Raw genomic sequence first — 23,688 nt, 5'->3', positions numbered from 1 at the left:
CGTTAAGTGATTCTTCCCCGGTGCTGCCGCTGGCTGCAATTCTGGAGGGGGGGGAGCGCGGAAGGGGGGCCCCTAGGTGAGGGAGGGGGGGGGGCTTCCGCCCCTCCCCGCCGATCTGTGCACAATGTCCCCCCTTCCTGCGCTTAGCCCCCCTCCTTTTTAGCACTGGGGCCCCCAGGAGGCGGGACGGCCGGGGCCCACCGATGGGACCATCGGTGGTTCGGTGGGCCTGTCCGAGGCTGTCTATAGGGGTATACAGCATGCTGCACTTTCATTTAACGTGCAGCGTTATACCCTAACGCAACGTGTGCACTGTGAACAGCACATTGATTTTACAGTGCTGTGAGTTAGGCTGCGTTACTGGCTGCTGTAACGTGGGACTTTAACGTCTCACTGTGAAACCAGCCTAAGGGCTCAAACTCACTAGCAGCCCTTCTCTAAGTGCTAGTTATTTGAAAAAGTACTTGCTAATGCAATGCTATGGGGGATTTTTATAAAATCACATCTCTCAAGTGGGATTACACCCATAGGATTACATTAGCAAGAGCTTTTCAAATCACAACTGCTTAGTAACGGCTTAGTAATGTACTGCTAGTGGGTTCCAGGCCTTAGCCCTGGGACCCACTAGCAGCTCTTTCCTAAGTACTTGTAATTTGAAAAGCTCTTGCTAATGTAATGCTATGGGGGATTTTTTTAAAAAAATCCCATCCCTCAAGTGGGATCACACACATAGCAAGAGCTTTTTAAATCACAAGTGCTTAGAAAAGGCTTAGAAAAACGCTGCTATTGTGTTCTAGGCCTAAGGGCTGGTGCACACCAAGAGCACTTCTGAGCATTTTTGAAAATGCCAGCGCTTTGAAAAGCGCTTGCCTAATGTATTTGAATGGGATGGATTACACCAGAACGATGTGGTTTTCTCCCAAACGCAAACACGGGTCCTGCCGCATTTCTGCTGATTTCTGAGGCGATTCAGCCTCAATGTTAAGTAGAGGAAAGTGGAAAATCACTCTGAAAAGCGTTAGAACAGATCGATTTTCCTAGAGTTTTTGTTACAGAACCTGTTTAGTTACAGCTCTACTGTAGCAAAAAATAAAAAAAACGCTACACCAAAATGCTCCAAAAATCACTAGGCATGATTAGAAAATTGCTAGGCACATGCTCTGAAAAATCACTTCAAAAAGCGCTGAGCGTTTGATTACGCTAGCGCTTTTTGGTGTGCACTGGTCCCTAAGGTTGAAAAAAAAGTTATGGTCCATGAAATATTTTTGTATGCAGCATTAATGAGAGTTAAATGTTAATAATAGAGTTGTAAACTGATTTTTTTTTTCCAAGCTGAAAGCTATTCTGTTATAAATGACACCGAGTATTTTACAAAAAGGCATTATTATGCCTTCAAGTGTTAAATTTCTCTTTTACATAAAAGGCTGTAATATGTGTGATGTGTTTAAGTAATATTACTTCTGGCTTGGACAGCCACACATCTGTGTTTAGTCATTTCAATACAACACACTTTTCTGCGTGTAAAATCACCTGTGGACATAGTTAGCGGAAATGCTTTATAAATCCTCACACTGTTGTGTGAGGAAAAAAAACATATGCTAATACATTTAAAAAGGGGCACACTTAAAATGAAAACTGCATGATCATTCAGGTTGAAAATATAGTGGAAACCCCCTTTTGATCATGCCAAAGCTTCCTAACTCTCTAGGCTACAATTATACAGACAGCTCTTTATGATATAATACATCCCTTGCAGCAAACCGGTATTTCTTTCTTTCTTTCTTTTTTTTTGAGAGAGAATATCTGGATAGAGAAACCACAGGTAAGCCTCTAGGTGGTGTTAGAGAGTTTACATATATACATGACAAGGAGAGAAAGGGGAAAAACTGCTCTTTCCAAACTAACTTTAATCACGCCTGTACTTTTTGTAAAGCATGTGCCACAGCGCAAGGACAGAGAGAGGGTGAGCTGCAAGGTCCCACAACACAGTCTGGAAGTGTCCTTCATCCAAGAGGACTCTCGTATGTTGCCACTGACCACAACCTGGTACTGATGACATCTTGGTCACAAAGAGTGGGTGAAAGCTGGGCAGCTGGCAGAGATGAGCACCTAGGAGGACACTGGATGATCAGGACTTATACTGTTTGTGAACTTCAGTGAAGGAATCATCAGGTAGGTCTTTTTTCCTGCACTGTTTATCTGCATTATCACCTGAGCTGCTGTTGAAGAACTACAAGTCACAGCATAGATCAACCTCATTGTAGCTGTTGACTTCTGATAACGGTGTATTTCACACCTTGACAATGATAGATAGTATGTGGTGTGACTGGGTATGATATTCTTTCATATACTACCATTTTCACAATTACATGACAATTGTTTTGTGTTTGTGTCTTTTTTAGTCATTTAGAAACGTGTTTAGTCCATGGCTCAAAAGAAATTGCCTATTTCCATTATTATTGTGTTTCAATAGAAGCAGTTGAATCCACGGTTGTTATCCAGGCATAGGCGGTGCTCATCATTAGCACTTTGGCTGAGGTTGAATGAATGTGGGGAATTACAGCTTGCGAATACAAGCCCTGAAGCACTTGCTACAATGTAGCTGCAGCTTCTGTGTATATAGTCAGTTGGTGTATGTTCTGTACAGAAAGATAAGACTCTTGTCTAATCCTCCTCTATACACAAATAGGACTTAAATAAATAGATAGCACACGTCCGATCTTACTTCCATATCCGTGTAGGTTCCATAAAGATATAAAGCCAATTGAAGCGTAATCTAGATGTTGACATCTGTATATGGATACTTATGTCAACATCTGCAGAAAAGGTGCTCAGCCTTTCCAGTGATGGGGCCTCGTCCTAAAAATTAAGTCAGGTCTTGCTGACTGATTAGCTACTGTATAGATTTGCTGAATGTGCAGACTTGCATTGAACAGGAACCAGACATTTGTTTGAGGGCCTATTCACAGTTAGACGTTACGTTGTATCGCAGCATTACAACACAATGCAAAAAAGAGTGGTAATGCCTATTAACCTTTTGGGGACTGCTGACAGTAAATCCTACACCACACTTGCGGCTGTCTAAGCCTGATGCAGCGTAGGATTTACGCCACCTGCCATTTCCGCTCCCGACACGATTGTGCGCACCGGAGAGGGGAGATTAAGCTGTCATATGACAGCTGACATATCCCCTCAGTGATCAGGAGCCATTGGCTCCTGATCACGTGATCACCATGACTGCCGGCGGATCGTAGTGATCCCTGTTAGCAGCAGTGGTCTAAGGAAAGAAGAGGACGGGGACTCACCTTCCTGGCGTTCCCCGGTGACGTCGCTCCCCTCCGCTCTGGCCAGCATCCCCGATCGCTCTGCGTTAAGTGTCGTGTCCTGGCTTGATGACGTAATCAAGCCGCAACCCGGAACTTAATGGCAGTGCGAGCGAGGAGGCCGGCCAGAGTGGACGGGGCTAGAGCTGCTCATCGCTGGAGTCTGGGAAGTGAGTAAAGGCTGCTGGCAATACCGGGACACCTGGCCACACAGGAGTCACCATGCCTAGCTGGCCATAGTAGGGATGACTGCCTGATCCCCCTGCCCCGAATGTGCCCCCTCCACATGTAAAATAGCCTGATCCTTAAGGGGGGGTTAGGCAGCCAGTCCCCAAAGGGGTAACACTGCGTTACCGTCGCATACAGTAGGTACAGTAAAGCATACAGGCAATGAAAAGTATGCTTTCCTGTACCTGGTAACGTGTGTGTTTAGAGGTAACATGCTGCAGCAGTGCGTTACCATAACGCTACACTTTACAATGCGAAGCTATCGTCGCACTGTGAACATCCCATAGGATTAGCATTGCAGTGTGGTAGGCTGCGTTATAAGAGTTTATAATGCAGCTCCGCAATGTTCCACTGTGAATGTAGCCTCAGTGTATTTGGAAATTTACACAAATTAAGGGATATGAAGACTTTAGCATCTCTTAGCCTGGCACACACATCCAATGTTGACTGACTAATGACTGGCCAATTTTGTCACCTCCATGTAGTATAAGGCCCAACAGATTAAAGCGGACCTAAACCAAACATTTGTTTTAATTAAAAATATTTAGTTGCACCACTCTGACACATACAAAGATAAATAAACACTCCTTCAAACCTATGATCATTTCAGTGCATGCTTTTCACCCTTCTCTTTTCATTACTAGGATTATACAGGTGGCAGCCATTAGCAATTCCTCTATTGCCGGACACCATCTACTCCATCAGTTTGCCGGATTTTGTCCCGGCAATATGAAAGGAAGGGAGGGGTTCCTCCAATAAATGTAAAATATTTTATATTTGTCATCATGCAGCTGAAAAAAAAGGCTGCTATTTATTATTCTAATTTAGAAAATAGTTTTTATTTCTGAAATCTTGTATTTTTAATTTGGGTCCACTTTAAGAATCTACTGTGAACAGATTGTGCTGTTAAAGCAAAGCTGAAGCCAACATAAACTTATGAGATAATGGCCCATATGTAATTAACTTTTTCTCCTGAGTGTTCTCCTAGGTGATATTTTCAAATGTGTCAATAAAGTGCCTTTTAAATCACCAGCAAGCAATGCAACACTTTAAATAGTTTTGATAATTCCTTTTTACCTACTTTTTGGTAATTTTTCAATTTAAAAGTTCTAAAAAGTTATTATAGATCGAAGATAATTAATTATCTCTGAAAACTCTGGAGAAAAAGTTAGCCATACATCTAGCGATTTATGGGCTGATTCGACCAAGAAACAAATCTCTCTCTTATCAAATCTGATAAGAGAGAGATCTGTCAGCTCAGCTGTCCATACACCGCAGGCCGATTCCCGATAAATTTCAGCATGAAATCTCTCCGCAATCGGCCTTGTGCGCTGCAACCGCAGCCCCACCGCTGTGCCCCCCTAATGTAAATGTCCCCCTAATGCCCCGTGCAAAGGATACATTACCAGTCCGCAGCATCCGCTTGTCCCCCGCTGGCTTCCGGGATTTCTCCACTGCATACATATATGACCCACGTGGTTTCCTAGTAAGGGCACGCTTGTGTGATGTCACACACACGCCCTTACTAGGAAACCACGTGTATAAAGAGGGCATTCCAGCGGAGGGACAAGCGCAGGCCACGAACAGGTAATGTATACTTTACACGGGGCTCCGGGGGTTTTGTCACGTTCATCGATCGTCGGGAATTGCACGCCATTCCCGCCGCGTACCTGATCGAGCAAGTCGGCCCAACAAGAATGCAACCGATTTTCGTCCCGTAATTGGTTGCATTGTTGGTCGGGCATGCACTTGGCGGTGCCGATTTTCATCCAATTGGATTATAATAATCGAATTGGATGGTCGATTGGCTACCAAGTCGCCTGATGTATGGCCACCTTTACGTTAATTTTACACTGGAGCATTACACATAATGCAACCCAAAACAAGATTTCCAGTGTTACGCAGGGAAAGAAGCAACTGACTAATATTCACTTTCATTCACTGACGTGAGCCAACTCATTGGGCTCGATTCATAAAACGGTGCTAACCTAGTTAGCACGCCTAAAGGCTTTGGGCGTGCTAACTAGGGTGCTAAGTAGTTAGCATGCATAAGGCTTCAAGAAAACTTTATGCGCACAAAACTTTACGAGCGTAAAGTTTTGCAGTGCGTGCGAAGTGTTGCGCTAAACAAGACTAATATGCGTATTTAGTGCACAAACGGTGTGATGCTTGCGCGGAAAAGTTTACGTGCACAAAGTTTTGTGTGCATAAAGTTTTGCACGCAATGCGATTTGCGCACAAATTAGCGTGCAAACAGCTGTTTTAGGCGTGCTAAGGGGCTTTTCACAGGCGTGCTAACAGTTAGCACTGCTTTGTGAATCAAGCCCCTTGTGTGATTCTATGCATCGCACAATGCATGTTTCAGTTTTAATACCTGAATCAGTTGTAACTGATCCAGTGGGAACTGTTTTTAGACTTTGAATTGTACCATGTTACAGTGTGCAAAACAGTTACAATGCAATGCAACCTGTCAGTGTGAAAGGGCCCTTAGTGTAGGGCAGCTCTGTCACCAGTTTTATACTTACCTATTATGGTACACAATGATCCTTCCCTCCCATCTGCCTTGTTCCCGTTTCCCCACATTTGCACAGCATTGTCCTGATGATATCAGTTGTCCTGTGGCAGCAGGACACAGCTGAGTGGGTGTAAGGAGAGGAGAGACAGGAGACATGCACCTATGTGGGCCATGACAGGTAAATATAAACAGGTAAACATGAAACCGGTGCCACTGCTTCACTGGAATAGGCAGCTAGCACTAGCAGGAGAGTTTCAGAAGGGAAGTCTGAGTAAGAAGATAGGCAGCCGATGGGGGGTCTGGGTCAGCCAGAGGAGTGTCAGATGGAAGCCCAAGACAAGCCCCCTCTGTTCGGGGTCCCCAGTGACTACAGGATATGCTTACCCAGTAGCCGTGCCACCAAATTCATAATTTAGTACATGCAAAAATCATTTATCCATTGGAGTCAAAACACTTATCTTAATATGTTATGGATCAAAGACTATATGTAGGCCTCATTCACCAAAGCATCTCCAGTGAGGAGAGCATAAGTGATCATGCAAATCCAGACTGCAGCCCTCTGTTGCATCATAATGATGTAGTGGCATGCTTGCAGTTTTATGATGGCCCTCAAAATAAACTTTTAATTGCTTAATAAACTGTAGAGATGTTTTATGACAGTGGATTATTTTGAAATGTGTGCTTTCATCACTGCCAGGGTCCATTGCAGGTTCATTGCCCCTCTCGAGTTGGGGCATACCATTCATCAAATGAACAGCAATACAATTTACTGTCCTGAAACGTGCAGTCAGATTTTTCTTCAGCAGACTCAAACATAACAAGCCATTTGAACTGGCCAGTAGAAAAAACATTGCTGTGCTCAACCTAGCCATTTCTAGTCTGCTGCCAAGTCCATCAAAATGTGAGGCAGCGGACATAGTGTAAAGTGTAAATGGAATGTTAGAAAGCATATCAGCTCGATTACACTAGCATGCAGTGTAAATCAATGAGCGGAGCATGTCGGCTGGAGAGGTTATACTCACTGCCATGGTGCAGAGGCCATGGGGATTGCCATAAGCTTGAGGGTGGTGGACAGACAGCATGGGGGGAGGTGCTGGCTGATACTACTGTAGGGGAGCACTTTTAGCTTGGGTGGGGAGACAGCTTGAGAGAAGGTGCTGCCACAAGATGCCAATGCACCATGGAGATGCACAAGGTTTAGAGTATTCTTTTCCTGGTTTTTGTCTTCTAAACCTGTGCATCTGATGGTCAGGTGCATCTTATGGTGTGAAAAAGTACAACCATTTACTCCTGAGTATCCGTTTAAGTCCAGTACCTACTAATTCTGGTTTCTTTAGAGGAAAGACTTACAGGAAATTTGAATTATTTGCTGAGCCCTAATGCATTCTGTGGAGGTCCCAGACCATCAGTCATGCATGCACATGTTCCTGTGACTGCTGCTACTTAGGGTCAAGCTCGGTGTCAGAGTGTAGCAGTACTGACATGCCTTCTAATTCTGCTGGTGAGGCTCCTGTTGCTTGGAGCTTGCAATCACCCCTGATCTGCCTGGAGGTGAGAATGATCAAGCTTTCTTCCATCCTGCCATTGGTGACATGACATGCCTGCTGGGGTATCCCTGTTGGTGTGGCAGACCGTTTCTGATGTCCTAGTAACATGATATGCCTGCTAGTGTTGAGGGTGATGGTGTGGGGCATCCATTTGTGCTGTTGCTGCTGGCTGGACCAGTGAATAGGACTGTCTGCTTGATTTTTACGCTGAAACACTACCTTCCATTTTAACCAGCTGGTAATAAAATATGAATTAATTCACAAAAGGTCAACAAGTGGCACTCAGACTGAAAAAATAGTTAAACATTTAAAAGGAAGAATTTCTTGTAGGTGCTCATCCCTTACCACAGGCTAAGGCCAACTGTCACTTGAGGAATCTAGGGAAAATCTGGCAAAACATAGTAGGGGAGCAATCAGCGGAAAATAACCCCAGAGTGGGACTAGCGATAGGCAACGAAGAAAATGTGAGCGCACTAAACCGCCTTCCCCTCATTGTTTCCTATAATAATATTTTGCCAGGTGTGGCTGTCTGTAGCGTCTCCTCTCCCTTTTGTCATTTCATTGATGTACACGCTGCTGAATTCATTTTATTTTGTAGACTGGTAAATGGCAATGCTACCTTTGCATTTAGTTGAAGTAAAGATTCTGCCTGAAGTCAGTCTGAGTTGGTGTCCTTGAACAGTGTCCGTACATAACTATAAGTAGTACATAACTAGTTGTGTAATATGATTATGGGCATATACTTTGTGGTGTTTTGTTAGCATTCAATATCTAGACTGATTTCTGTAAATTAGGCACATCATGACATGACTATGCATACTAAGTTAAATAGACAGTATTTATTTATTTATTTGATAGCACAATGTGGTTCTGCCTTGCAGACAGGCTGAAACAGTAGAGTTGTGAGCCCTGGAATAGTTATTTGGAGAGCTCTCTAGTCATGCCGGTTGGTGTTTATCTGGTGCATCATTTACAATCATATTTTCTTATCACGCTTGCCAGAACCCGGTGGTGAGGTACAGATAGATCCCAGGGCATCCAAAGGCAAAAAAGTCCACAATGACATCATTGCTCTTTGCATGTTGCATAAGCTGTCTCCTTGCAACTTGCAAGGCACTGCCTCCGTTATAGTAAAGAAAGGTAAACAACCAACTATTGGAATTCCCACACAGACCCTTCCTTTACATAACATGGCATACAACTGATAGATGTCCATGATGATCACTGAGCTTCCTCACAGCAGACATCTTCAGCTCAGTTCTGGAAGGCCATAAACCTAATGGAAACAGATTGCGCATAAATTAGGAATGGTAAATAATGATTTATTTCATAATTCTGAGGTCCATCTTTAGATTAAATAACAATAACAATAATAATAATCAAAGACATAAAAAAATTCAATGAGACACCAACCTATAACTATTTATTTAATTTAGCTGGACCTTCTCCTCATGGAGACATTCTGTGCCTCCCTGGGACCAAACATTTGCATTTATAATTTAAAAAAATTGCAAGATTTCGGGCTGTCATTTGTCATTACATCAGGGCAGCCAGGAGCAGTTGAAAAAATGGCGGCCTAAAATGGGTGCAATTGTTATTTATCGATATATGTGGGCGCAATTGCTATTTATCGATATGTGTAGCTGCAATGAAATTGAAATGTATCATATTATTGTTAGCAGGGATCAGGGGATGTTAAGGTTAGGCATCACTAGGGGGGTCTTAGAGTTAGGCACCACCAGGGGCATCTTAGGATTAGGCACCACCAGGGGGGTCTTAGGGTTAGGCACCACCAGGGGGGTCTTAAGGTTAGGCACCACCATGGGGGACTTAGGGTTAGGCATCACCAGTGTGGTCTTAGGATAAGGCACCACCAGGGTGATCTTAGGGTTAGGTACCACCAGGGGGGTCTTAGGGTTAGGTACCACCAGGGGGTCTTAGGGTTAGGTGCCACCAGGGGGGGGGGTCTTAGTGTTAGGCACCATCAGGGGAGGGTTCTGTGTGAGAGTAGGGAGAGGTTAGGTTATAGTTAGGTTCAACATTATTGGTAAATTTACCGATAATGTAATGCCGCAATTAAATTGTTATTTAACATTTTCGCTATCATTTTTGTTATTTAACCACTTCACCACTGAGGGGTTTTACCCCCTGACCACCAGAGCAATTTTCACCTTTCAGCGCTCCTTCCATTCATTCGTCTATAACTTTATTATTACTTATCCCAATGAAATGAACTATATCTTGTTTTTTTTGCCACCAATTAGGCTTTCTTTAGGTGGGACATTATGCCAAGAATTATTTTATTCTAAATGTGTTTTAATGGGGAAATAGGAAAAAATGTGGGAAAAAATTATTATTTTTCAGTTTTCGGCCATTATAGTTTTTAAATAAAGCATGCTACTGTAATTAAAACCCATGAAATGTATTAACCCATTTGTCCCGGTTATAAAACCATTTAAATTATGTCCCTATCACAATGTTTGGCGACAATATTTTATTTGGAAATAAAGGTGCATTTTTTTCAGTTTTGCATCCATCCCTAATTACAAGCCTACAGTTTATAAAGTAACAGTGTTATACCCTCTTGACATAAATATTTAAAAAGTTCAGTCCCTAAGGTAACTATTTATGTTTTTTTTTTTATTGTATTTTTTTTTTTTTTTAATTACAAAAAAAAAATAAAAATTGGGGAGTGTGGGAGGTAATGAGTTAATTTATTGTGTAAATGTAATGTTTGTATATGTAAAATGCTTTTAGGGTGTAGTTTACTATTTGGCCACAAGATGGCCACAGAGTGTTTGTTTACATGCGACCTGTAAGCGTCCGGAAGGACGCTTACAGGAAGCAGTAGGAGGCTGGGAGACTCACAATGATCTCGCTGTTTCTGAAAGAAGCAGCAGATCATTGCGGGGGCTAGATCAACGAACGGGAATGGATTTTCCCGTTCATTGATCTCCGGGCGAGCGGGCGGCGGCGTGCACGAGCGGCGGGTGCGCGCGCACGAGCGGCGGGAGCGCGGACAGCGGCGGTAGCGCGGAAGGTACGGATTTCTCCGTCCCTGTTTTTTTAGGAGGGAGAAAAGGGGCGGAGAAATTCGTACCGCTGGGGGTAAAGTGGTTAACGTTGCTCTTAAATTGTTATTTACCAATATTGCTAGTAATATCATTATTTAACGTTGCACCCAAATTAGTTTGTGACTTTTTTGAATGTATGCAGGGCAGCCTGCCATATTCATTTGCTTTTAAACAATACCAGTTGTCTGGCAGTCTTGCTGATCTTTTTGGCTTCAGTAGTGTCTGAATCACCCACCTGAAACAAGCATATGGCTAATCTTGTCAGATTTTTGTCTGAATAATCATCTCAGCTAAGTTTTTTCCAACTTCTGTACAAAGCTTTAGTGATCACTGTCCCAGCATCAATCAATGCATGCTTGTTCCGGCTGAGTGACTCACTAAGCGCACCAGGAATATTCCAGACCCCATATCTTTTGGCAGCCTTCACAATAAGTTATCATTGATTTTTTTTAACATTTTGGGGACAAAAAGTACATTGTGGAGCATCAAAAATCTGCTAAGGACATCCGCAGTGTTAAGGAGGACATGCATGGGAGGGAAACAGTTTGTTAATGGAATCCCGAAGCCCAGATTTATATCACAGGAGCCTATATGCACAGATTTCCTGGCACTTTAGACTTCACCCTCAATTAACCTACAAACCCCCACCGAGCTGCACCACAAGTGTGCTGGCTGGCCCAGCTGTCACTTCTCCCTTACTTCCCTTGCCCATCATAGGTAGCTTTAGGTACCCCTTAGTATTATGTAGCCAGAGATACCCTCAGTATTAAGTAGCTAGTGGTGCCCCAGACTGAAGGTAGATCTCATCAGTGGAATGCCGAGAGTTGGGTGAGTAACCTCACAGTCACACTCTGCTCAGGACTCTGCATAGGGAAGGAGCAAGGAAGGCACTTGGGGAGGGGAAAAGAGCCGCCTTTCCATCATCAGGCGCCTGTAGGCACGTTCCTACAGTGCCTTATGGTAAATCCGGCCCTGGGAACCCCTATTAGCACACCATTGCCCCTCCCCTCTACCCCCACAACTCTGCAAGCATAGCTCCCAACAGTTCCTTTTTTATTCCCATCCCTTTAAATTGATATATTTCTTGTTTTCAAATGTTAATATGAAGGAAAACTAGTGATGATAAACAGGACCAGTTGGTTCAAATAATAAAACTAGGTCTTCTGTTTGTGAATTCTTAGTGGTATGCATGATGAAGGGTGTGGTGGGGCGTGCCTGGAGGTGTGGCAAGGGCGTTGTAATGCCTTGCAGATCTCCTGCTTTCTTTCAGCTGCTATGCCCCAATCTACCACCACCTTATTCACTCTATGTGGCACATCCCCGCTTGAACGGGAGGTGAGGAAATAACACCTGCCCGACTTCGGTTACACCCAGGCCTTGGAGGTGCAAGGTATAGCAGCTGAGGCCGAGAAAGCCAGAGTACCACCAGAACAAACAAGACTATGTAGCTGGGTGATGGAAGATGCTACACAGATCACCACAGGAGTTATGGACAAGGAAACAAGATTGCCCAGAGCAACCGCAGCTCTGGGCTTCCGATAACCGCCACAAATAAACAAGACACAATGGTTGCTCAGGGCGACCATAGCCCTGACCTTCTGACTGAGTAACAAGACAGACAATAGAGAGACAGACGGAATGCTTGCCAATCTAATCGCTGCCCCAGTGATAGCAAGCATCCACACTGAGTTGGACAAGACAAACAAGTAAGAACATAACTGATAGCAACCACAGCCTATAGTTATATTCACAGGAACAGGACTAGCAGAAACAGACAGACAGAAGGATTGTTTGCCTAGCAATAGCAAACATCCGCACGGACTCAGACAAGACAAACAGGTAGGAGCAAAACTAATAGTGACCGCTGCTGCAGTCACGTCCACAGGAATAGAGCTAGCAGGATAACTAATAGTCACCAACGTGGTGAAGGCAGTCCCCAACTAACTAGATGGTAAGACTTCACTGCACCCCCGCGGGTGCAGCGAACGTCCAGTCAGGCAAGGTAATGCAAAGCAAGCAATACAAAATACAACTATCACAGCATGGACCCAGCAACAACTCGGGTAAGCTGTATGCTATGTCGAGCGAGTCTGGAATGAGAGGCAGGCTTTTATATGGACATTAGCCAATGGAAACAGACATGCAAATTCCCACACAGCTGAATGGTAATCATGCATTCCTGTGCTAGACTGATTGAATGCAGGGCCGGCCCTAGACTTTTTGCCGCCTGAGGCAAATTTTTAAAAAATTCCTGCAGGAAGTGACGTCAGTGGAGCGCACGCTGGATCGAGGAAGAGGTGAGTCCTCCCCGCCCGTTCCTCTTACACATTGCGGCTGCTTCAATTTAAGGCTGGAGGGGAGCGGAGGACGGGGGACCCAGGCGAGGGAGGGGGGGTCCGACCGGCTCCCTGCACCCACGGACGGGCGGGTGCCGCCCCTGGAAATTTGCTGCCTGAGGCAAAAGTTTCACCCCGCCTCATGAGCGGGCCGGCCCTGATTGAATGCTGCAAGCTGTCTGTGAATGGAAGGGATTCTCATTACACATGCATGCCAGATTATGCAACCACATGCATGTAAGAAGTCCACAGCTGCAGATTCATGACAACATTCTGGGCTACTCTGCAACCAAATGCAGGTAGAGAAATCAAAACTGCTCAGCTACAGCTCCACTGCAACTGGCAGGAGGGATCCTTACAGGCGTGTCTTAAAGGGGTCCCTCTTCCTAACCCCAGAAAGTTGGGAAGGTGCTACGAGATATGTGTAAATAACCCTATGTAAAAACAAATATAACATTCTATTGATTCTGTTTACACTGGTTTTCTGCTTCTTTATTTTCTTTTACCTATTTTCACCTTGTGAGATAAATTAAGGCACATAGCTACACAACTACAAGTTAAAATATCCAAAACCATGTTAAAAATGGCGAGCTTTTTTCCCCAATATATACTATATAAAGTGTTTTGAGCCTGGCCACTGTGGTATGAAAAGAATAATAAAAAGGCTGTTTATATGCTGCCTTTCCATTTGGCAATATGGTAGTATGCAGTGGACATACTGTATTCTGCAAGAGCGCAGTAATGATAATTACAAACAGATTAATTGACATCAGTTGATATTGCTTTTGAGCCATGCTGGGAACACAGAAACAAAAGAACCACCAATAGAATATTAAAATTCAATCAGCAATAAATGGAAACCATTATGCTGGCATATTCAAGAAAACAACAGATGAGATATAGAAAGGAGGAAACAAGATGTAAATAAGCAGAGACAGTTGGTGAAAAACGAGGCCATGGTGGGCACAAGATGCTACACAAACAGTCGCACTACAACACTGCAGTGCATTTCTATATCCATAGCCACACAACCAAATAACAAAATGCAAGTTATACTGTATTTGTCTATGTGGTATAAGGTAATGATTGTGATGCCAGTTAAAACAAAATAGCTGATGTTTGATAGAGTAGATTAGTTGACTGATAAACTGCCAAGTCTATGCAGATCCCTGGATGACCTTTAGTCGGGGTCACACAGAGGCACTGGCTCCAGAGATGGTAGTTTGACTTCTACAAATATTTTGGTGATCAGATAAGGTTAGTTTTAATGAAAAAACAGCAGAGCACAGGATTCTGGATAGAAAAGTCACAGGGGAGACATATGGTTTCACTCTTTTAAGTAGTAAATGCTTTTGTTTGAGCAAACTGTGTACATTATCTTATAAACAGTGGAATTGCGCACACGGTATTGTGTTTGATTTTTGCATTACTTGCAAATTGTTGTGTAAACTGTAACATATTTTTCCAAAAGTAGTGCTGACACTATTTATGTTCCCATGACTGAGAGGTGCAAGAACACTTCCATATTAAATCCATTCATACTACAGAAGAGCTACCTCAATTAATAGTAATAACAACAGACAACATAAGACACACCTGACCATAAGACGCTCCTGACCATAAGAGGCAGCCGAAAATAATTTTTCTAAACCTGGTGCATCTTCAGAGAGTAGGGGCGTCTTCGAAAGCATCTTCGTTTAAGCTCTTGCATCTTCGTTTAAGGTCTCTCTACCTCCTATCTTAGCTAATAGTGCCAGCCCTGCAGAGTATAGTACCAGTGGAGTGGACTCACTTTTCCAGAGCGCTCCTTCCTATCTGTGTCCTTCTATCTTCATCCTTGCTGGCTCCCTTTTTCATGACCCGGTGTCATATACATTATGTGGGAGCGCACAAGCCGCTGAGTCACCAAGAGGGGGTGCCAGGGAGGATCAAAACAAGAGAACACAGACACTAAGTAAGGAGTGTGCCAGCCAAATACAGTAGGTGAGTGCGTCCCTGGTACTATACCCTGCAGAGGCAGAGGGGGATCACTATCAGCTTGTGGGGGGAATCTTGGGAGGAGACCTGGCCCCAGTCCTACTGTAACAAATTAGTCCATAAGATGCACAAGCATTAGCTCTCATTTTTCTTTATTTATTTTCTGGGGGAAGGGGAGGAGTGCATCTTTTGGAACGAAAAATACAGTCATTGGCCTCAATTCACTAAGCTTATCTCCTATCTTTAATAACGTTTCTAGAGTTGTCACCATGGTGATGAGGCATGTACTATTCAGGAAACATTTTACCTCAGGCAAACCTAAAGTTAACTCTTCTGTCTTTAAGTTAACTCTTCAATCCTTAAAATAACTCCAGAGTTAAAGACAGTGGCCTCAATTCACTAAGAGCATGCTGGAGATAATAAGGCAAGATAAAACTTACCTCCACACAGTTTGCCTGAGGTAAAATGTTTCCTGAATACTACATGCCTTATCACCATGGTGATAACTATAGAAATGCAGGAGATAAGCTTAGTGAATTGAGGCTAATCTTAATTAACTGCGTGTGAAATTAACTACAGAGGAGGTAAATTAACTACAGAGGAGGTAATTTAAGGAATGAAGAGATAAGATAACTCTCTCACTGTGTGGTGGTATGTTTTCTCTTGCCTTATTATCTCCAGCATGATCTTAGTGAATTGAGGCCAATGTCTTCTGATAGTGATTTGCACAAGGATGAGCATGTGTTCATGTCAAACAACCATTCATGTACAGGCTATTTTAGTAGGACCCAAATTATTATTTATAAAATACAGCAAATTATTGAGATAAACAATTAGATCTGTCCTCCTTCTCCTAAAAATGACATTTTTTTAGATATCCAACAGTTTTATTTTGTTTTTAAAGCTACTTTTTAAGCTTTTATTGTTTCATTGTCTCTGCTCAATAACACATGCATTGAAGTATGCTGGAGCTAAAATCTATGAACTATTGACACTTTTTATCTCTTTCCTTATCTCAGAAGCCATTTCTGCCAGGAAAGTGTTTTATGCCTGTAATTCCTTATCAGTGAAGAGGTTACTCTATAGTCTGACCCGGACAGAAACTGTCACTTGCATACCTAGGGCCTGATTCACAAAGCGGTGATAACAGTTAGCACCCTGGTGAAAAGCCCTTTATCACACCTAAACGCAGTTTAGGCATGATAAGTTTAGGTGTGATAAGTTTAGGTGTGATAAGTTTAGGCATGATAAGTTTAGGTGTGATAAGTTTAGGCATGATAAGTTTAAGCACCAAGGGCTTGATTCACAAAGCGGTGCAAAGTGTTTGCACGCCAGTGAAAAGCCCCTTATCACGCCTAAACTCACTTTAGGCATGATATGAAGCAACTCGCGCGAATTTTCCGCGCAACCGCGCACGCGCGCGCAGCGTCCCCGCTTCGCGCGAAGCTCCCATTAAGCCCTATGGGACTTTGCGCGCGCACGTACGCGCGTACGCGCGGAAACTTCGCGCGAGTTAGAGCAAAAATTGGTGATAACTCAGTGGTGCGAAGGTTATCACGCCTAAAGTCTTTTAGGCGTGATAACTGAGTTATCACCGCTTTGTGAATCAAGCCCCAACTGCGTTAGCACCGCAGTGCACAGCTGATCAAAAGTTTTGCGCTAGCAAAGTCTGGTGCACTTCGCATAGAGTTTAATGGCGCTGCTTTGCGTGCGGGACTTTGCAAGCGAACTAAACTTATCTAAACTTAGCATGCCTAAACTTATCACACCTAAACTTATCACACCTAAACTTATCATGCCTAAACTGGCTTTTCACCAGTGTGGTGCAAAGGTTATCATGCCTAAAGTCTTTTAGGCATGATAACTGAGTTATCACCGCTTTGTGAATCAAGCCCCTGATCTCTCTTTCAGGCAGGGAAAGAAAAAAAGGGAACATATCATAGTTATTTGTGTGCTTGGCACTGTACATACACATGTCTATCTCATCATGTCACATGTCACCTCGTGTGTCATTTAAAGTGGACCTACATCTAATTTTCAGGTCTGCATGTATATATGGCTTTCATATAGGGCCAAACAGTTGGATTTATTTTATCTAGGTCTTTATAACCAGACAGTTGGGTCTTTTCAAATAAGTGTGATGCATGTCTGGCTACACTCTTGAATGATGATATTGATGAATGGACAGTCAGAGCACTACAGAGAAAGTGCTGCTTGCCATATTACCATACAGTCAGGATATGCAGAATTTCCCACCTGTATCATTTCCTTAAGCGTACAACTGCTTCATGCTGGATCTCTGCCACAGGATATTAAACAATTAATGCTTTCATAAAAAAGTGATTGTAGTAAAATATATGGCATTACTCATTCACAGTGCAGGCTCTTACCTATATTTAGGAAGTGAGATTTACCTCAGAGTGGTAGTGCGAACAATGAACAAGGTCTTGAACTTTTATCCTCCATGCTGTATGCTTCCAGTATGTAATTGCATATAAGAACATGCTGTCATATACAGAATATGTGTATGCATGCAGAATACAATCAAAGCAGGTCACCGGGATTTCAGTGCAGTTAAAGCTGAGTTCTAGGCAGTAAGCCAAATATATACATACAGTAATTAAATGCTCCCGCATCTGCAGTGTAAGCAAACTGACATTTAAAAGAAGCAGACAGTAAATTCTTCTTCCAGCGTCCTAAAATGACTGCTGCTGATTTCTCTTGAATCGTGGATAGCCCTGCATATTCTGCAGCTTGGGACACAGTTCCTCCCATAGAGAGCTACAGGGGACTCAGGTACATATTGTTGTTTCATGGACCTGGAACATCATGCTTTTGCCACTCTGCCAGGAGTGGTGAGGAGGAGGGATTCTGTTTTAGTCATGTGACCATAAGTTTAGTACGTTGAAAGAGATATCCATCATCATCACTTTTAGCAACTAGTTTGCCTACTTTATTTCCTGAATGATATAGAATAGATGCAATCTCCATGCAGGGCATACAAGGTGTACATTTGATATAGATGCCAGTTGAAAAGGAAGCAGGAAAAAGTCGGTAGTAGAATATCTGCAAATTTACTGATATTTGACTACTTCATTCATTCATATAGTAAAATATTGGTAATATTTACTGATATTTTACAATGACCTATCCTTTCCCTCTTCTGACACAGAACCCCTCCTGGTGGTGCCTAGCCTTAACCCCAAGATGCCTAACTCTACCCCCCCCCCCCCTTCCCCGAGCATCTATCCTTAACTTGCCCATTGGAACCTAACCTTAAATCCCCCTCCCCGAGCGTCTAACCATAACCCCTGGCATAGTGTTGAAAAGGGCACTCGCCATGATGGAGAACTGCGGCTACAAATATTATAGCGGATGCCCTTTTCAACAGGGCATGTCTTATGCCCTTTTAACTGCTGCGTATGCAAGGGGTTATGCTATGGGCATGAGCATTTGCTTATGCTATACATGGGCATTTACTTATGCTATACATGGGCTTTATGCACAAGAGATTGATGCGAGCTTGTGTGGGTCGCTCTACTAGCACCGCCTACTGTATATCCAGACCCAGACTTGTAGTTCATAGGAACTTTAGACTCCACTTTACAGACAGCATAGAAGCCAAATGGTGGAGTCTAGAATGTGTCTAAATAGGTGTGCCGGTGCAGGTAAGCATAACTATGTAACACAAGCTTCTATATTAGGAAATCCAAAAGTAATACTTATAATTTACACTAGATGAAGTGTCCTTTCAGAATTTAATATTTTCCCCTTTGAGTTTATTATTATTATTTTTATTATTTATTGTATTTATAAAGCGCCAACATATTACGCAGCGCTGGACATTAGTTTAGGTTACAGACAATATTTAGGGGTGACATACAGCAATATGACAATACAGGAATACAAGAAAACCAGATCACACAGCACAGTATGAGCATAAGGTAATGCTTAGTCAGTCACTGGATGGGAGCATGGAGATTAGGCAAGTTAGGTTCACTCAAATGCATAGCATGGGTTTACAGTAAAGGAGGTGCATGATCAGGTAGGACAAAAGGAGGAGGACCCTGCCCTAAGGCTTACAGTCTAGAGGGAGAGGTAGGGACACGAGAGATAGGGGACCAGAGTTCAGCTGTGGGTTTAGAGCAATTGTGAGGGGTGGTAGGCCAGAGTAAAAAGGTGAGTTTTGAGGGCCTTTTAGTTGGGCTTCAAGGCTAATACGTTTAATCACTTTTACCTCATCCATCATTGTGTGGTTATTGGAGTGCCTAAAGCTAGCGTACACAACACTGCGGCTGCCTGTCTCGGTAAAAACTGTATATGATGCACTATAAACCCTGAGGCCACTGCTAACCTAACTTCTGACAGGCACATCCCAGACAGGAAGTGACAGTGACAATGTTTCAGTGCTTTGGGTGACAAATAGACTAAGTACAGAAAGAGTATGATGATGGTCAAATAGTGTGATTCAGCTGTATTCAAGTTGGATTCTATGGTTCCAGGATATAATGCGCCTGATCCAATCCACTTTTTTCTCCGGGGAGATCATTTTTCAATGTCCATTTAAAATAACTTTTCAACATTCAGCAATTTAAAAAAAGCACAAAATGTAGAATAAACTGTATACTGTCAAAATTATTCAGTGTTTTGTTGCTTGTTGGTGGCTTAAAAGGCATTTCATAGATATGAAAATACCACCTAGGAGAAAACCTGGGAGAAAAAGTGAATTGAATAAAGGCCCGTATGCTCTACTTCTAATTCAGTTGCTAAAACATAATGGGATATGGCCTCAATATATTGTTTGTAAACTTAGGAGATCATTTGCAAATATTTGACTTTTTATTTTTCCTTAAATTAGATATAACTTTGCTGCTGATAAAAAGCCCTATTTGTCATGAAATACAGTGTGAAAAGCAGATGGAGATCTTTAGAAAAGGATATTACTGTTAACTGATGTGACCAGGGCCGGCCCGTCACTTTTTGCCGCCTGAGGCAAATTTAGCAGAGCTGCTGCCGCCGCCCCCCCCCGCCCGCCCGTCACTTCCTGCATCGCCGTCCACTTACAATACAGTGGGCGGCAATGCAGGAAGTGACGTCAGTGGAGCGCTCGCTGGAACGCGGAAAAGGTGAGTCCTCCCCGCCCGTGCCTCTTACGATCTGGCAGCAGCTTCCTAATTACAGGCTGGAGGGGAGCGCAGATCGGGGGACCCAGGCGAGGGAGGGGGGGGTCCGACCCCCCTCCCCACCGCTAGGCCCAATACCCCCGACCTACCCGCTACCCCTCTGGCTCGGCGGCTGGCCCCCCCGGGCGGGTGCCGCCCTTTGAAGTTTGCCGCCTGAGGCAAATGTTTCACCCCGCCTCATGAGCGGGCCGGCCCTGGATGTGACACTAAAAGATAAAACTTAGGGCCCGTTTCCATTTGTGCGGTGTGAAATCGCCGCGGATTGCCCACTGAGGAAATCGCATGCGGGAGCAAAATCGCATGCAATTTTTACAGTGATTTCGCATGCGATTGCACATAGGTTAGTGTATATGCGATTTTAACCATGACAGTGCCAGTGTGATTTTTACATTGTTTTCATGTGAAATCGCATGCCAAAACCGCATGCGTTTTCCCTATTAAATACATTGTAAGGGATTTGCATAGCTGTGTGTGGTATGCAAATTCTGATGGCTCTGCTGTGCAGATTTTTTCTGCACAGAAAAACGCTCAGAATTTCTGACAAGTGGAAACAGTCCTATCCACTTGTATTGGCTATGCGAATCTGCATGCTGGAAACGCATGCACATTCGCTCTAGTGGAAACGGGCCCTTACTCCTAATCTCAGGAGCGTAACTACAGGGGAGAAGCCCATACAACTGCAGGGGGGCCCAGAGCTGTAAGGGGCACCAACTACTACTTCACTCCCTCTGATAAGAGGGTCCATCCTTCAGATTGGTGTTTTTGTGGCTACAGTTGTTTTGGGTTTGCATGATAGGCCCCCAGGCTGTGAGGGCCACCAGTGGTGGGCAAGGGAAAGGGTGTGAACACTGCAGGACCCTAGCAAAGCTTTGCTGGGGGGGCATGATTTGTAGTTACGCCACTTCCTAATCTGACTTGAAGTTGCTACAATAATTTATTGAAATTTTTTCAAGGCTGATTATAGAAAACTGTGCTTTACTGCATTACAGAAAATGAGCTGAAATAAAAGTGGGGATGACTTGTAACTAGCAAGGGAATATGATCTGTTAGTGATAGTGGAAGCAATATGTGGAATATGGGAGACAAAATACTAAATGATACCTTTTATTCTACTCTACGCTTGATCTGTAACTGGATTTAACAGCAAAGGCTTAACTTGCTATTGGGGTTGCAGAAATGTCACTGCACACTTTGCTCTGATCTTTGCACTCTCTGGGTGGATGTAATGTGCAATAGTAAAATGTTTAGTGCATTAAACGGATTCCTTAACAAATTAGTATGCAATTCAGCATTGTTATATACGTGTGTTATATAGATCTGCATGGAAATGTGTGTTCTCTCAGTGTTTACATGGGTTTCCACTGGGCATTCTGGTTTCCTCTCATATCGCAAAAAGTATAAGTTAATTTGTTCTATCAAAGCTGGTCTTAGGGATATGAAAGGAATATTACACTATAACTTTGATAGGGGTCAGGTTGTGCATGTCACTAACCTAGGACAGTTAGTGACATGGCTATGAACTCTGTAAATCATTCTGGATGGTGTCAACATTATATAAATGCATAACAATGAGATACCTTGGTTGGGGCCAGTCATGGTGGATTCTGCTGAGAATCCAGCTTATGTACAGTGGCTACCAACGCATTGATGGTCAATGCGCCTGGCAGATCGACTTGTGCATAAGCAGAGGTGGACATTGTTCTTCACACATCCAGCTCAGTCGTATTCCAGGCCATTGGTTCTCCATAATCCTGCATAGCAATAGATCCTGCATTGAGGGATCAGGACTCCTTGGAGCACTAGTTCAGGGCCCAGACAGCACAGATGTATTGCTAGGCTAGTAAAACATCTGTGCTGTCTGGGCCCTGAACTGGTGCTCCAAGGAGTCCTGATCCCTGCTCGGTGACAGAACACCAATTTGTGTAGAAAGCACACATCTGGGTCAATTTACCTCTGCATCAAACTCTATAAGACTGGGATTTCAGCGTTCAGAGGTTTATTCCTGAAGAGAATCAAATAAAGAATGGATTAGGCTCGTGGAGCCTGACCACATCGCAGCTCACATAATATACTGCTTGTCCCCTGCTCTTTTTTCCACCATGAACCTATCACAATTGCTTAGATTTGCTGGAGATTATTGGAGAACACAAAATGATGCTACAAACATGGCCTGGGTTCATTAAAGCCCTGGACTGGATCACACTGGAGCATAGGGAGAGCCGCAGGAAGTTCAGTGAATTAGAAGTTGTGCTTTTTGGTTTATTATGCCAGTGCCTGGATGTGATTGCAATCATACACCTAATAACTCATCACCTAACTAATATAACCCAGCGAGGATCACAGAATCACCCATGTTTGCCAATCTTCCCCACCATGGAAGAGACTTAATAAGTATATGAGGGTAGGCTGGCAGGATGAGAGCCTAGTGATTGACAGGTATGGAGAACTATGTAAACTCTCACTTCATAAAACTTCACTGGCAATAATGTGGTTAACCCCTTGCAGCCCACTTGGACTGATTTCATATTATTCCTTTAACTCTCTTAGAGGCAAAAAATAAAATTTATAATAACAACGTATCTCTTAGCTTTGCATGAAATGTGATATTTAACACAAGAATATGCACATTCTTGTTACTTTTACAGTTTACCATAAAATTATGGAGAGTCACTTTCCCAGAACTATGGGATGTTGTTAAGTTAGAATCACTGCCACGTTATAGCTATTAGCTTGATGACTATGACTAATAAAAACTCATACATGTGCCTAGGCAGCCTGCCTTCATATCTCCAAGCCCAACGTATAATTACTTAGTGAAGCTTCCAAAGATTAGCACTGCCAGGTACAGACACTTAAATGCGCTCTTCAGCATTGCCAAACTGATTTTAAAGATGCCAACAAGTTGTTGATAAGAGGGTGTTACTTATGAAAATATGTTTCAATTATTTATGGATGAAAGGCTAATAAATGTGTTATGCAGTTATGTATAAGCACCACAGATGGGCAATAGCAAAATCGTTCTTCTTAAATGAGACCCAAGCAGGCATTCAGATGATTTCTGAGATGGGAAGACATCTGTCCTGTGAAGCTGTGAAAACTTTGCTTTAGAAGATCAATGAGATGCAGATTCCTCACTTGAAGCAAATTGTGTTGCAATTTGTATGCTGCTTGAAACTGCAACACAATTGCTGCTGATTGGTAATGCTCAATTCCAATCTGTTTACAAATTCCAAAAAATGCTGTATCAAGTTGAAAAAAATTGCAATGAATTGATCATTTCTTGTGGGGTCACTCCACTGTGCACATATGGTTCAGTGGGTAAGAAGGCAGAGCTCATATGCAATGAATACTTTCTTCCATCATCTCAGCCACATCATACATAGGGGCTGATTTACTAACACATCTCCAGGGGAAGTTATGAGCTATTCAGAAAACCTGGGCTGGTTTTGTTTTGTTTTTTGTCTATTTGGTAAATGAAAATAGCCACCTTCACCTTCAGTCAGTT

At 43.2% G+C, this 23,688-nt stretch overlaps 1 protein-coding gene across 2 annotated transcripts in view; it reads left to right on the top strand.

Annotated features, from left to right (window-relative positions):
* Window positions 1-1,924: 1,924 nt before the first annotated feature.
* The window catches only part of EDAR (ectodysplasin A receptor), a 205,933-nt gene continuing 184,169 nt past the window's right edge, over window positions 1,925-23,688 (top strand). The window contains exon 1 of one of the 2 annotated variants that reach the window (XM_068268301.1): window positions 1,925-2,172. The gene's annotated coding sequence lies outside the window, so the exon portion shown is untranslated. Of the gene's footprint in view, window positions 2,177-23,688 lie in introns of both variants that reach the window. The other variant, XM_068268303.1, reaches the window with a different exon arrangement.

The sequence above is a fragment of the Hyperolius riggenbachi genome, chromosome 2 (genome assembly GCF_040937935.1).
Source record: "Hyperolius riggenbachi isolate aHypRig1 chromosome 2, aHypRig1.pri, whole genome shotgun sequence".
In the NCBI taxonomy this organism is placed as follows: domain Eukaryota; kingdom Metazoa; phylum Chordata; class Amphibia; order Anura; family Hyperoliidae; genus Hyperolius; species Hyperolius riggenbachi.
This window is presented reverse-complemented; position numbering and strand designations above follow the sequence as displayed.